The sequence below is a fragment of the Triturus cristatus genome, chromosome 1_2 (genome assembly GCF_964204655.1).
Source record: "Triturus cristatus chromosome 1_2, aTriCri1.1, whole genome shotgun sequence".
Lineage (NCBI taxonomy): Eukaryota > Metazoa > Chordata > Amphibia > Caudata > Salamandridae > Triturus > Triturus cristatus.
This window is the reverse complement of record NC_140580.1, coordinates 189,265,881-189,280,551: the sequence shown is the minus strand read 5'-3', so window position 1 is coordinate 189,280,551 and position 14,671 is coordinate 189,265,881.

Below are 14,671 nucleotides of genomic sequence, written 5' to 3'. Positions count from 1 at the left end.
ACACTACACATGGACAACACTCATCTTGGCAGCCGACCATCATAAATCTGTTATGGGAGGAAAAGGAAATGCATCCATGATGATGAGTGGTAATAGACAAGTACAGGGAAGTATATTAATAATACAATTGTCTGTCTGCCCCAGAGAGACCCAAGTTACATACATTATATTTATGTTCTGTTGTACCGGGCTTAGAAAGATAGTAAATACAATTAATTGATATGTAGGAGTAAAAAACAACTACAAACACAACACACAAAGTCATAATGATTGAAGACAAAAGAAAAGATACTGTATAAATTAGGAGTTGCATCTCCACATTCCTATTGGACAGTCCGCCCGTGAATCTTGGGTGCCTGGTGGATGCTGTTTGGTATGGTAAGTGTGAGTTGTTTTTCCAGTACGGCACATAGCAAGGGGCTTGTAGATGGAAGAACAAAAAGGATATTTAAAAATTAAGGAGTAAACTAAAAGTTAAACTGCATAAGGAGGAGTCAACAAGAAAACTTTCTGAGGCAGCTAGGCTAAATCAGACTCTGTTTACGGAAGCTGCCTCCAACAACAGGTCACCCCCACCCAAACTCCACTCAGCTTCAGATTTGAGCCAGACAGCGCTGAGCACACATACATAGTATACGCACAGCAACATAGCATTTTCCAAATGAAGTAAAACAAAATCAATGCACCGCTGTCAGTCACACCACACTCACCGCCCACCAGCACTACACAGGCATGTAGGTCTGGTCTCGGTTGTTGTTTACCCTTAGGCTACTTCAAAGTCATCATCAATCATCCATATTGGTTGGTTTCATTCATTATGTAAAAATCCATCTTCTTCTGGTGGCACTCCCTGAGTTATTCCATCAATCATCTCTGATCCTCCTAACCTGACTCTGACTGTGAGTATGGTGGGCATGGTGTCCAACTCCAAGTCCGTACCAACAGTGTCCAACTCCCAAGTGAGTCCTCCCGACTCGTCCACTCCAGACTCAAAAAATGCAATGGATCGGACTTTAGTAATACAATTTTGTTATTGAACAACAAGAAGGTAAAGATTGACTTGTGTCACTTTGTAGAATAGAGTACATTCAGAACAAACAACAATCACTCATCGTGCAATGCATGCCACCATCTACCTGAGTGTTCTTTAAGGGCAGTACCTCTAGGTTGGGAAAGAATAGATAGATAGTCAGATCCCAGGGTTGGAGACAGGCACACATTTGTTTGAATTCTCTATCTAATGTCTGGTTGCCGAGAAATGGCTTTTGGATGAGTCAGGAGTGGACTTTACTTCATCAGTGACTGCACACAGTTGTAACTCCGATCTGGCAATAAAAAGAGTAAGACAATGGGGATTGATTTTTGAACCAGAAAGACAGTCACACACACAAATAAATAATAAAGTAAATAATACCTTTTTTGGGGAGGGACATCAAAGAAAGAAAGATAGTAACTGGAAATTGAAAGAACCTAGTTTTCAGGGAAGTAGAGCTCATCCTCAAACTCTGGTGGTGCGACAAGAAGTAGGTCACCTAACACACTACTTTCACCTGAGTTGCCGACATCATCTTCCTGTTGTGCTACTTCAGGTAGTGTGTAATCCGGTGGTATAAAGTGCTGATTCATTTTGCTCATGGTTAACCTCCCCACATTTTGGGGCAAGATACTGGTTTTTCTCACTGCTAGAATGGCACCAGCAGTACTGGAAAGAGGCTCAGAAGAGAGACTTTTGACAGGGCAAGCAAGATTTTTTATCACCAGCCTGCTGAGCACTGGTCATTGGCACCTTTTCCCATACTAATGCAGCAATGGGGTTTGATCAATGTAGACCTCTGTTGGGTCATCCAGATAGACCTGAACCTTCTGCTCAATGCTCAGGGGTGCTCAACTTTGCTAGGCCTCTTTTGCCTTAGCCTCAGCACTGGACCTAACAAGCTCCTGCTTTAGAAACTATTCCGGTGCCGATTTTGGTGGGGCTGATGCTCCTGTTCTTGTTGTTGTAGATGATGTTCTTGGTGTTGTTGGTGGTTTTGGCTGCTGTGAGCCAACCACACTGCCCTCAGGCTCTGAAGTTAAACTTGATGCTGGCTGCCATGCAGTACTTGTTGTGGCCTGGAGTAGCAGGACTCTAACTCCCGGCTGTTCTTTATCTAAGTGACTGGCTTCCACAGCTATCCAAGTTTTATAGTTGGCAACATCCCCTTCTGAAAATGGAATCAATGTGTTCAGTACTGCTTTGTACCGTGGATGCAGAATTGTGGCACAAATGTAATGGTTGCATGACACAATGCCACTTTGCACCCTTGTATTTACAGATAAGTGCAGTGTTAAGCTCTCCACCAACTCATATGCTTTTTTTTCCCTCCACACCTGTGTACATTTCAGAAACCCCCTTCAGCTGGTTCTGTAGCATGTGCAACATTGGGATTGCATGGCCCGTAGTACAGTCCTCCTTGCTGACTCTGCATGTGAAGAGCTCGAAAGGAAGTAGCATCTCTGTCAGGCATTTAACTAGGCCCCATTGGTCCATCTCAATGATCATGCCTTTCACAGTAGCATCCCCGCTTTGCAAGACATATTCATTGATTGGTTAGGACTGCTCAAACTGACATTCAAGTATGTAATAGGTTGAGTTTCAACGTGTTGTCACCTCCTGGATGAGTGCTTTAACTGGCATTCTGTGCTCATGTTGAGTGATCCTCAGCTGCTTCTGGGCTTTAAAATAATGGATGAAATGTGTGCAGATTGCTCTGCAGGTGTTCAGTAAGTTGCCAACTCTGTCTTCTTTTTACAGAAAGTCTTAAACAATGATGTTAATGCAGTAAACCAAACAGAGGACCCTGAAATAGCGACCATTGGCCATGGCCTTAACTATATTACTGCCACTGTCCGTGGCAACAAAACCAATGTTAAGCCCTCTTGGTCGCAGCCATTCAAATCCCTTGCTGTCAAGGACTTACAAAAGGTTTGCAGCAGAAGGAGATTTCTTCATGGTGAACATGGCTACAGTTGCACGTTTCCAAGTGGCATTACAAATCTCAGCAGTGTTAACAACCCCTCCTGCAGATATATTTTGTCTAACCCCCACAAAAGAGATCCAGTGTGCAGTGATGCACATGTAATCAGTAGCTTGGTAACTGGTCCACATGTCTGTTTTCAGGTGGATAGTGTGACCAGCACTCTGCTGTAAAGCTTGTTCAAGCAATTCCAGCATGTCGTGAGGTAGTGCTGGAACAGCAACTCTGGCGAAATAGGACTGGCTGGGAACCTTCCATTTTGGGCGGCTGGCTGTCACAAATTCGAGAAAACCCACCCCTTCCACAAAAGAAAAAGGGAGTAGGGCCAGCGCTAACATTTTAGCCAGCTGTGCATTGTACAAAGGTGCTGTTGGGTGGTTGCGTTCGCACTGCCCCTCTGACCTAAACATGCTGAGAATGGTAGTCTGGATTTTTTTCTTGTCTGGTGCCACTGATGCAGGTGACTTCTTGACACCAAATGTTGTTAGGCTCAACGCACATTTTTTCATTGCGGTACTCTCTTGCCTGGGATGCCTTAGTGACTCAGCCTGACTCTTGTGCCACTGCGATGTTGTTGATGAGGATGTGGGTGGTCGCACTGCATATTGGGGACAGGGCTACTTTGTGTACCAGAGAAAAATGTCTCCCTCTTGTTCAACTTCCACCGTGATCAGATCTTCTATTTCTTCAACCCCACCAACAACAATGGGTGCAGTTTTTTAGCCACTAAGGTGTGCCTCCCACTGGATTAAGTGGTGTTTTTCCAGATGGGTTGTTTGGTCTCCAGCACCATAGTTTGTACCAAGCTTACCCCGACTAACACCTTGTCCACAAATGAAGCATATAGCAATGTTCACCTCCTTCCTGCTAACTGCAAAGAAGTTCCAAACTAGGGAGGTCAACTTTCTGGCGCTGCTGGTGCCACTTGCAATGCTGGATGAACTGGTAGGAGGGTGTGGAGTTTGACTCTCTGCAGTACCTACTTCTACTGAGGTGGTTGTGGTAAATGTAGGTCGCTGCCAGGCCTTTGCAAATGTAGAAGCTGGAGGTGGTGTTGGTGGTATCTGTGCCACATCCCTCACAGCAATTTGGGATGGGGTAATGTCGGTCTCCACTGGGGCAGGACTTATATCCATGATGACTGGCTCGTCATCATCCTCCTCTTCTACATCTACCTCCATAACTCTAAGGCTTTCTGGAGCCTTCCTTTTCTCTAGCCTTGTCTCGTGGCGTGTCCCACTCTCAGACCAAGCTGGTGGCTTCCAAGTGGCGTCTAGATCATCAGAAGGGGGGCTTGCAGAAGAAATCGATGGACTAACCCTCCTTTTCCTTGCTGGGGATCTGGAAGACAATGGATCTTCTGAACGAGTAGCTTGCTCTTCTTCTCCTGCCGGAAGCTCTTTTTCCTGAACTGCCCCTACTTTAGGAGGAACAACTACTATTGGGGGCTGTGGCTGTGGCTGTTGTGACTGTTGTTGTCCACTTATCTGAGTTTCCTGCGTTGATTGGGTACTATTTTGGGATAATGATAAGTCAATTTCAACATCACTGCTCGTTGTCGTGATTAGTCTGGCTGCCTTTGCAACAGACACAGGCTTGGGCCTAGGTGGGGGGGTCCATTGATGTGGGGGTGCTGCTCCTAGCTTGCTCCCCAGATGCCGCTGCTGCAGGCGCAATTATTTGTTTCTCAAAAAGGCCTTGGTCGACATACTGTGCTTGGTAATTGGCAGTAACTTCTTCTCACTTGAAACTTTCTTGGTACTGTACCTGGTAACTTTTGGCAGTATGCAGTGGCACAAGTTGAAGAGATGTCTGTGGTCACACATCACGTGACGTCCTGGAGGAATTGTGAGCGCGCTACTCACCCATGAGGGTCTCAAGGCGCTGGGGGGGGCCTGCAGATCTGTTTAGCTGAAGAGCCAGGTGATGGGTGATGTTGTCTCCTCCTCTTTTGTGCACCTAAAAGCAAAGAAGCAAGAAGAACATCAGTGAAACGTGGCATTCATTGTTGTGGTTCAATTACTACTAGCACAAACAAACAAATATAATATATAACTTAGTGTGTGTGGTCTCACTTATTAGTGTTATCATTAATATTATTACATTTTATTACCCCAGTTATTTAAAAAAACATAACAACAGTGTATCCATTTGTGCGCCTTTAACAACAGGGGCTTTCATGGTGTACTGTGTAAACTCAGGAAGGATAGGAAAGAAGTACAACAACAAAAATGCAAATGTAATGGAACCGGTTTGGCATTGTGCGTCACGTGGGATGCAGCATTCAGGAAGCTGCAGCTGACAATGGATGAAAGCAATAAGCCAAGAGGAACAAAGGAAAGACATGCAGGCCAAAAGCATAAAGCACACTAACTACCACTACAAAATGGCCACCATCCGCATGGTCACACACAACAAGCAGGAGGCCTGGAAAACAATTAACTCAAGTAGGCCTATTTGGACACAGACTTTACAAAATGGCCCCTGGCCACACGGGGAGGCTCAGCCAAGGCAAATGCTGGCCCACTATTACAAACAAAGTCACACACTGGCCAGAAAAAGGATGCATAATAAACAACACAGCTTTAATGCAAAAACCCCAAAAACGAAAATCAACAGGGCTAAAAATAGGTTTGCAAGTTACACAACAACAAGTGCATATATTTAACACACATGAAGAAAAGTAAAATACCAAAAAAACAATTTTGTAATGTAATCCAATGCCATCCATGCCCTAGATGATGTTTAAACTCAAGAGACACCACAGAAACAGTTGTTTCATGCATCCATGAGTAGCTTTGGGCCTACTGTCTGAAAGGCCTATTGGCAGACTACTAAACTAGTGAATTAAATAAATATTGCACATTATTTTCAAAAGTTGGAGAAAATGTAATGAACTGTGCAACATGTTTCCTCTATAAAAGATGAAAAATTACTTACAAAGAAACAACTAGGCCACTACTGAAACTACAGGCAACCCGCGACAATTAATTAAAAATAAATGTAGGTGCAATGTACCAATCAAACAAAAAACACCACTTTTCCAACTTACTTGTGAAATCTCAAATTCAAAAGTCCTCAAATCCAATGATTTATGATAAAGCAACCACTAAGAGTGATTCTTCCAGCTCCAAATCCAAATGGAAAGTTAACAGGAGATGGACACTGGTAGGAGCCAGCTGGATTTAGAGACTGTGGGGCACTTCCTCTTAAAAAAAAAGAAAAAAGACTCCCTGCACAAAAAGTACATAGACCCTGCCATGCACCTTGTCATCAATGATTTTATTTCAGATGTTGCAGTGATGTTATAAATGATGTCTTAGAAGATGTCATGAGTGATGTAATATGTGAGGTAATTATCAGTGCATGGATAGGTCTCAAGATATAGTTACTTTAGGGCATGAGTTATAGTCACTGTCACAATGTCACTTTCAATTTTGTTTTCAGTGAATTTCAATGTTTTTTTTAACATAAATTAAGATGTTCATCGCCGAGTGCGGCATGGGATTGGGGGTAGGTTCTAGACTGCAATCAGGCCTTGAACCAAACTGGCCACCACTGTGCACGGCTATGCCATGTAACAATATAAAGGTTGTCATTTTAATGAAGGCAGACCAACTGGTTTTGTCAAAGGCCCATAAAATCAAAATATATAAAATAGCTGGCTTATTGGCTTTATCAAAGATTCAGCATTTCAACATATATAAAGCAGACCTATTGGCTTTGTCAAAATGTCACCAATAACGATCATGAAATATATATTATGTGATCTTTTTAAATAATGATTGTCATAAAATATTTTCAATAAAGCATTAAAAGAAAACAGGAACATGTCTATGTGTCTGTTTTTACATTTCAAGGCAAAATAATTCCGCCATAGAGCCAACCACAAGGGGTGCCAGCGCTCCAGCTTAAGAGCAGAGAGCTCCAGCTCGGAGTGCTCTAAAAACTTATGTTATACTATCCTGGAGTCATGGACTAGCTGTGATTTTTATGTTGCTGGGGGGCAGGTGCACTCCCTGCAGTCCTCCATAACATTAAAAAAAATGGTTGGTGGTACCCATGCCTCTTCTCGAGGCACTACCAGGAACAAATGGGTATTCCTTCAATGGAGCAGTGCTGACATATTGATAGCCATGGAGGGAGCCTAAAGGCCCCAAGGCTTCTACCATCTCCCAGCCAGCACCCATTGAGGTGCAGACGGCAGCCCCAAGCCCCCTGTGGTCTCTGGTGGCTCCCCAACCAGCACTCATTGTGATGCCAGCTTGAGTCTATAATTATTTTTTTTCCATGGGTACCCCGGTGCCTACCAGGGGCACCACACCTTTTCAAGTTGGAGGACGTGGGTGGAGCCACAATTCCCCTGCAACCCCTACCGGCTCCCCAGCCAGCACCAACCCTGGGTGCAGCTGGGGCCGGCTTCATTTCTTTGCTCCCATCCGGGCAGGAGCAGCTTATTTCTGTGCCCTCACTAAGCATGTGCAATGTTGTGTTCTCTGTCCTAGAGAGTGTGGGGTGGGTACACACAGGCTGCATACCCCACTCCCCAAGAAAATATAGGACTGACCACCGGGGCCCTGGACCACCCCGCGGGGGGCTTATTTTTAAAAAGCGTATGAGCCCTTCACCTTTTATTTTAACAGTACCGCAGATCCGTTCCTTTATCTTTGCTGTCCTTTGTCACACACCTAATTACATGAAAGATTCTGAATCCTAAAAAAACTTAATCCAGGTACAAGTATTGAGTTATAGAGCTGTGCTAAAATGGGTCCATTGAAGTACGAGAAGGACGCCATTGCTTTCTTTTTAAGCTGTACTGCGGATCCTTTCTGTCCTTATTCACACACTTAATTACATGAAAGGTTCCGTCCCCTAAAAAAACTCAATTCAGGTTCAAGTACTGATTTATAAAGTTGTATTAAATGGGTCCTTAGAGGTAAAAGAGCAACTCCATTACATCAGTTAACTAGAGCAACCATTTCACCTTAGATTGTGAAAATATTATTAGAGAAAATTGGCAAAACAATCCTATGATTAGTGCAAAACAATAAATAACTAAAACATTGTAGAGAAACAGATAAAACATACTAATAATGACTTACAGGCAGGATAAGTAGCTAATTCTATAACCCTTGGCATTCCTTACACAATGGAAGTGCCATCAGTAGCAGCGCCAGATAACTTCTAGCTGCAGTTTTATGCTTCCTACTCTGGAGTGGATTGAGCCACAAAATGACTCGTGTTACCACTCTTGAAGAGCAAGAGTCTTAGGAGGTGACTCATCTGATAGCACAGAGTCTCAGGTGAATATTCAAATGATCTTCATGTTTGAAAGATGAATTAGCGACTTCTGGTTACACTTATATATACATACATAACTGAAATTGGAGCGAAAATTGGCTACTAATAAATCAGACTCTAATCAATAGCATAATTTGGTTTGCCCTGATTATGAAAGTGCCTTTTAATGATCCCTACTATATCATCACAGAGTCACATTCAGTCAAAAACTCATTTCATCCTGCTGCAGTGACTCCCCCTTCCCAAATATCTTAGGGGCAATTATCAAGCACGGCGTTATAATTATCGCTGCTTTAGCGGCAGAAAACTGCCGCTAAAGTGGCGATAATGGGCTTGATAATATGCCCTTGAGAATTCCAATAGAAGTCCATGTTCTGGTGTGAACATGGGCTTCTACTGGAATTCTCTGCGGCATATTATCAAGCCCATTATCGCCGCTTTAGTCAAGCCAAGTGTTAAGAAATCAAGAAAAGGTAGAAGAAGTTGAGGAGAACTGGAAAGCAGCTTGAAAAGAAATCCAAGTGCGGGTACAAAATAATAGGCAGTGGCAAGATCCATGTAACAAATGCCATAACCGCCGATCATTACACATATATACAATCTTCCCCCATTTGAATCCCGCAACACCACAAGCCCGACGCGCCCCTCCATGCCATATACAAACCCCAACACTGCCACAGAATAAGCCCGACATGAGCGGAAGAAAACTCCGCTCGTGTCACACTCACCGCACAAGTGCATTTAAAAGATGCACTTACATAAAATGCCAGAACATATGTAACATTTAGACTTGGTATGTTGCTCTTCTTTTCACTGACAAACCCTAAAAACGTCTGTTACCTCACTTTAGGCCAGATGTATTGAGGCAATTTGCATTCACAAACAATGCAAATTTGTAAATTTGACCATTTGCAAATGTAAAATAGGATTTCTATATGTATGAAAGGCATTTGCAGTTTAAATTTAGGGAATCAGTTTTGGCTGTTCCCTAAAATTGCCTCTCCAAATACGAAATTGCAGATATGATTCGCAAATCGGTAATCAATAAATCTATGTAAGAAGCATTTGCAAACGGCCCAGAGCAAATCTGCATTTCCCACAATGGCTGCTCTTTATGTCATGGCGAGGAGGATGAGAATTCTAGCAGGTTTGCAGAGAAGGAGGTGGAGATAGTAACGTATTTTTAGAATGCGAATTACCATGTTTTATCAGACAGAGGAGGAAATCTATGATAAGGACAGATTAAATTCTGCCCTGATTTTAAATTTCATCTCTCTACTTCACCCGCAACTACAGCCACACACTCGCAGGACCAATGCAGTTCCAACGCATGTGCCTGACACCTCTTAGCCTCAGGAAGCTACTATGGTGTGACAGCTGTAGCAGGAGGTGTTTTCCAAAGTGCGCTCTTCGCTTTTTCCATGCATTTCTGGATGCAACGCTCATAAAAATCAATGATTATATCAGATTTCAAAACACAACACAGGAATTGCAGCTTAATAAATGAACATTTTACCAGTTAGCCAAATTCCCACATGTCACATCTTCAGAAATCGAAAGAGTACCCATTCATTGAACATTTAAGTGGTATGCAATGCCTCATACATAATAGCTGCAATAGTGGCCTGAGAACCTGGTAGTACACATGATGATTCCTTCATCTTTCGCTATAGTGGAATTTACACACGGCATCTTGGTGGTCAGTTTGGGAAGGATAAATACTAGGTAAATCTCCTTATTGCTGTGCAATATATAGTACAGTTGTATTTCTGTTTGTCAGTACATCATTATTTGATCTTGTCTTTGTAGGAGACAGTGCTTACACTGTGCTCTTGTTTATTTTAACACCGTCTTTGAACCCTGCTTCTTCTGCAAGTGAACGCCATTACAAGGCTGCACATAAAACAACAAGAAATGTGATTGAAAGGACTTTTGGTCTGCTGAAGAGTCTCTTTAGATGTCTCCACAAGATGGGTGGAGAACTACAATACACTCCGGAAACCTGCTGAAAAACTGTGGCAACATGTGCTATACCTCAGAACATTGCAACAGCTAGGGTCATCCCACTGACCCTGTCAGATACCAAGTCGAATGTGGATGAATAGTCAGTTCCACCACAGCAACCTGAAAATGGATTAGGGCGGCAGAGTGAGATGTGCAGAGGTTACCAGCAATTATTTTTATGGGGACTAATGAGTAAGAAGCCTTTTCTGATTGTGTTTGCCAATGTGTATGTGTATTACCTTAACCTGAGGTAAAAAATGAAATCACATCTCAACCTAAGATGAAATGCACAATTTGTGCAATGCCTCAATTGTCACATCACAAATCACTGTCAGCAAATGTTCCCAAATAACAAATTTAAACAGACAAACATGTCCGAACTACTTTTTCCTCCCACGTACTCCACTTGGCCGTACTGTGTGCTCTGCACTTTGCCTTTGTGAAGGTTCTGTAAATGCACCTTATCTGGCACTACAACGCCTATTTTCAATCAAAGAGGCTGTAATAATACTGAGGCTGGAGAGCTTCTCACTTTCCCCGCCACCTATGCCACTGTTTGCTGCGATCTGGGTTCTCTGCATGTGTTCAATTGTGTTGGTGACTTGCACCAAACATAGTGCTACATCTCCACTACAATGTGCCATCTCCATTTGAATGGGGATTGCACGGCAAGACAAAAATGCAGTATCATTTGTAAGGCGATGGGCAGATCTGGTAAGCCCATCCAATCTGCCAATGTGTTGGTAATGGCGCCTACGGTGTGTAGCATGACCGTGCTGCATCACTGTGCTAAGCTCCTTTATGGCATTTGTCAGCTCCTTGTAATTTTCCGCAGCTGATATTTGCCACTCCACCACTGTTGTGTTCGGCTTCTTGATGCCATCTTTGTTGTCACACATGTGTTCATTCATTGAAACCAACTGTGTTTGCAATAACTTCATATGCCTGCATTGCAGGGGCTGCACCTTTAACATTGACGCCTCCATATCACCAAATGCAGCTGTACATCTTACACCACATCTATACCTTCTTAGGCTCCACCCTAAAGGATGATGTTGTAGAAGGTGCAAAAGTCCCTTGCAAAGTGTTAGGTACAGTACTTGTGCTGGGCCGCAAAACACAGTCACTCGGTCCGCTCCCACCGTTAGTGTCAAATCCCACATCACTCAAAAGCCAAAACTCGTTAGATTGTGAGTCAGATTTTTTTGTTGTTGTCCCATCAGCTTTAAGAGTAGACTCCCCACCCTTACTGTACAAAGCGACCTTACGCTTGTTCCATTTGTTGCCATTCTCCACAACAACATAGTTCTGAAAAACTTGCATTACCTTGAAAGGGCCCCATAATTTTGACAGTCCACGTACGGTCTTGCCATGTCTGATTTTAACTAAGTCACCAACACAGATACCTGAAGTGCGATAATTGAGGTCTATTTCTCGGTCCACATGAGAAATGGGCGACATAAGCCAAGCAGGTACAAGCTTAGTTCCTGGTTTCCGTCCCCTCATTTTCTCGAAAGGGGAGAACCCAGTTACACTGTGTACTGTCGTCCTGTGCGCCCAAACCATTTCATTCACCAAACCACACACATCCTTAAGATTCTTTACTGCCATGGTGATTGTACCCGTGACCATGCGATTGGCCCGCTCAAACATACCATTAGCCTGTGGGTTATAGAGACTAGTGCGGTGGTGTGTGATACCGCACATGTCCAGGAAATTTCTCATCTCTTTTGAAACCAGTTGAGTCCCATTATCCGTAACAAGGACACGAGGAAGTCCTTCCTCCTGAAAGATAGTCTTAAGTTTCTCTATTGTGATCTGTGTAGTAATCACAGACATAAACTTCACTATGAGCCATTTAGAGTGTACGTCCACCATAACTAAAGCATTTTTCATGTGCTCCTCTACACCCTGCATAGGACCAATAAAGTCCAGACAAACAGTATCCCAAGGAGAACCGGGATCTTCAATATGGCCAACATTGCTTTTGGGACCAGTTTTAAGCCTTTTCTCGCCCTGCACACATACCTCGCATTTAACAACCTATTCATTGATCGCTTCATCCATCCCAGGCCACCAAAAGTTTTCTCTAACCCTTTTTTTTGTTAAAGTTTGTCCAAGATGACCTTCATGACCCAAAGCTATGATTTTCCTCCTGATGGCACAGGGAGGGATAAATCTATCACCTCTCATAAGTACCTTGGACTCACTCATACTGAGTTCATCGATAAATTTGATATAAGGTCTTACACTGGGTGCAACAACGCTTTCACGTCTTGACCCCAAGACCAACATGCGCTCCACCTCCTTAAGTACGGTGTCTTGCTCCATTCCTACTTTCCATTCCTCTTCAGTCACTGCGCCGCCCAAGCAACACGCCACATCCCATAAGGACGCTACAGCCCCCTCTAGCTCCCAGTCCGCTTGTGCATTGCGCCAACCTGGTATGTGTGTCACCTTGTACTTGTATTCCTGCAATCTGGATGCCAATCTCGCTAATCTTGCGGAACCTTTTCCAGCACCCCCAGGGCTCAGGACCTTGACCAATGGCTTATGGTCAGTCCTGATGCAAAATTCAATACTGTGAGTCAAAGGAAGTTAAATGACCGTGACATAACCACTTCGTGAATACTGATCCAAATCTACCTGCTGTAAACAAGGTACCAAATATACAAATAGGTGTGTGTATGTATGTATGAAAAAGATTCCCATCACCCACAACAAATGGCTCGCTTCATCATTTGGGAACCTGGGAACTTCACCAGAGAACCATACTCTACCAGATGGACGTAGATGGTGGTTCAAAATGTGTCCCAAATGTATCTGTTGGTATAATGTTTAGAACGAAGGAACCACAGTATAAATGATAAGGAGTGATGTATGCAGTGCTAGTGATAAAGGTATGTGGTAGTTAAAATTGGTTAGCCAGGCACAAGATTATTTTTAATGAGGTGCTACCTGGATACCAAAATAAAATAAGACAGTGCTGTGACAGTTTGAAAGAATAACTGTGTTGGAAAAAACTGGTCAACATGTTTCAGCTCTTGGATAGACTGTATCCTAGCTTTCGTCAGGACCAGAAAGCTACTGCAAATTTGTGATGTGTTAAATTCCAAAACTTAGAAAACATACAACCTGGACCTTGTTCTCGGTACAGGGGAATACCTGTGAAAATAACAGCAGTAATCAATTTAAACAGACAAACAGAGTGGTAGAATGTTAACAATCGGTCACTAACCGCAAAGTATTAAGTAAATCATTTTTGCGAAGGTACCTTTAAGTGTACAAAGACAACTATGCAGCCATCATTACTAATGGAAGAGAGTAATTTAGTTGTCACTCACCCGAATAATTCTGGGTATGTGCCTCACCCCGCCTGGCAACTGCTCAGGTTAGGAGGCACCGCTCTGGGGAATAATATAAGTATAGAACATTATAGGATATGACCACAGTTGTTGAAATGTTCAAACAATGTATAGCGCTAAATTTAAAACTAGGCGGGTACATCACAAGGAAGTCATAATCATCGAGAAAACATGCCACTCGGCGTTACTAAACTCGTGTTTATTATCGTAGGAAGAATACGTTGTAAGGACATAAGCGGATTGCTCGAGCTGTTGTTTGTCCTTGTAATCAATATGCTAAAAGTTGTGAGTGCGTCTTTTTGGTTTAAAAAATATCGCACGCACTCGAGTAAAGTTGTTGCTTAGAAGAGGCGTGTATTATGGTGACTAAGTAACCTGTTGATGAAAATCGGTTCATTTATGCATTACAAATCAAGTCCTTCTAATTAAAATTAAAATTACTAAACCGTATTGGACGCAACTCGTGAGATGGATGTGGCCAATTTCAACTACAAGATTGTGAAAATAGGAGTCGGTCACTAAGCGATATACTCGGTTATGCCTTACCTCTCCGTCGGTACCTCTCGCGGCTTCTGAGCGAGAAGGGGAGGTGTATACTGATAGGAATGAATCCTATTTGAGGACTCCTAGAACGTCATACCTGCCATGCGCGTGATCAGGAACAAGATCGAGCGCAGGCTGATGACGTAATGGCGTATTAGCGTGCTGTGCAAGTCATGTCGGGAAATGTAGTTCGGTGCGTGTTTTCGATCTTTCTACACTTAACTCTTTACAGGTGAGGCAGAATGTTGACGGACAATACTCAGCCCTGCCAATTGTATTGAGTAATGGCAGTGGCGGTTTACTTATACCGTGAGATGTATACAGATATGAATTACGATTTGAAGTGTGTAATCGTAATAGTGTACCATCAGGAATTGTCCCGATGAATGGCTCTGCAAGTGTGTGCTAGTTCTAAAGAGAGTCAGACAGGGATGAACAAGG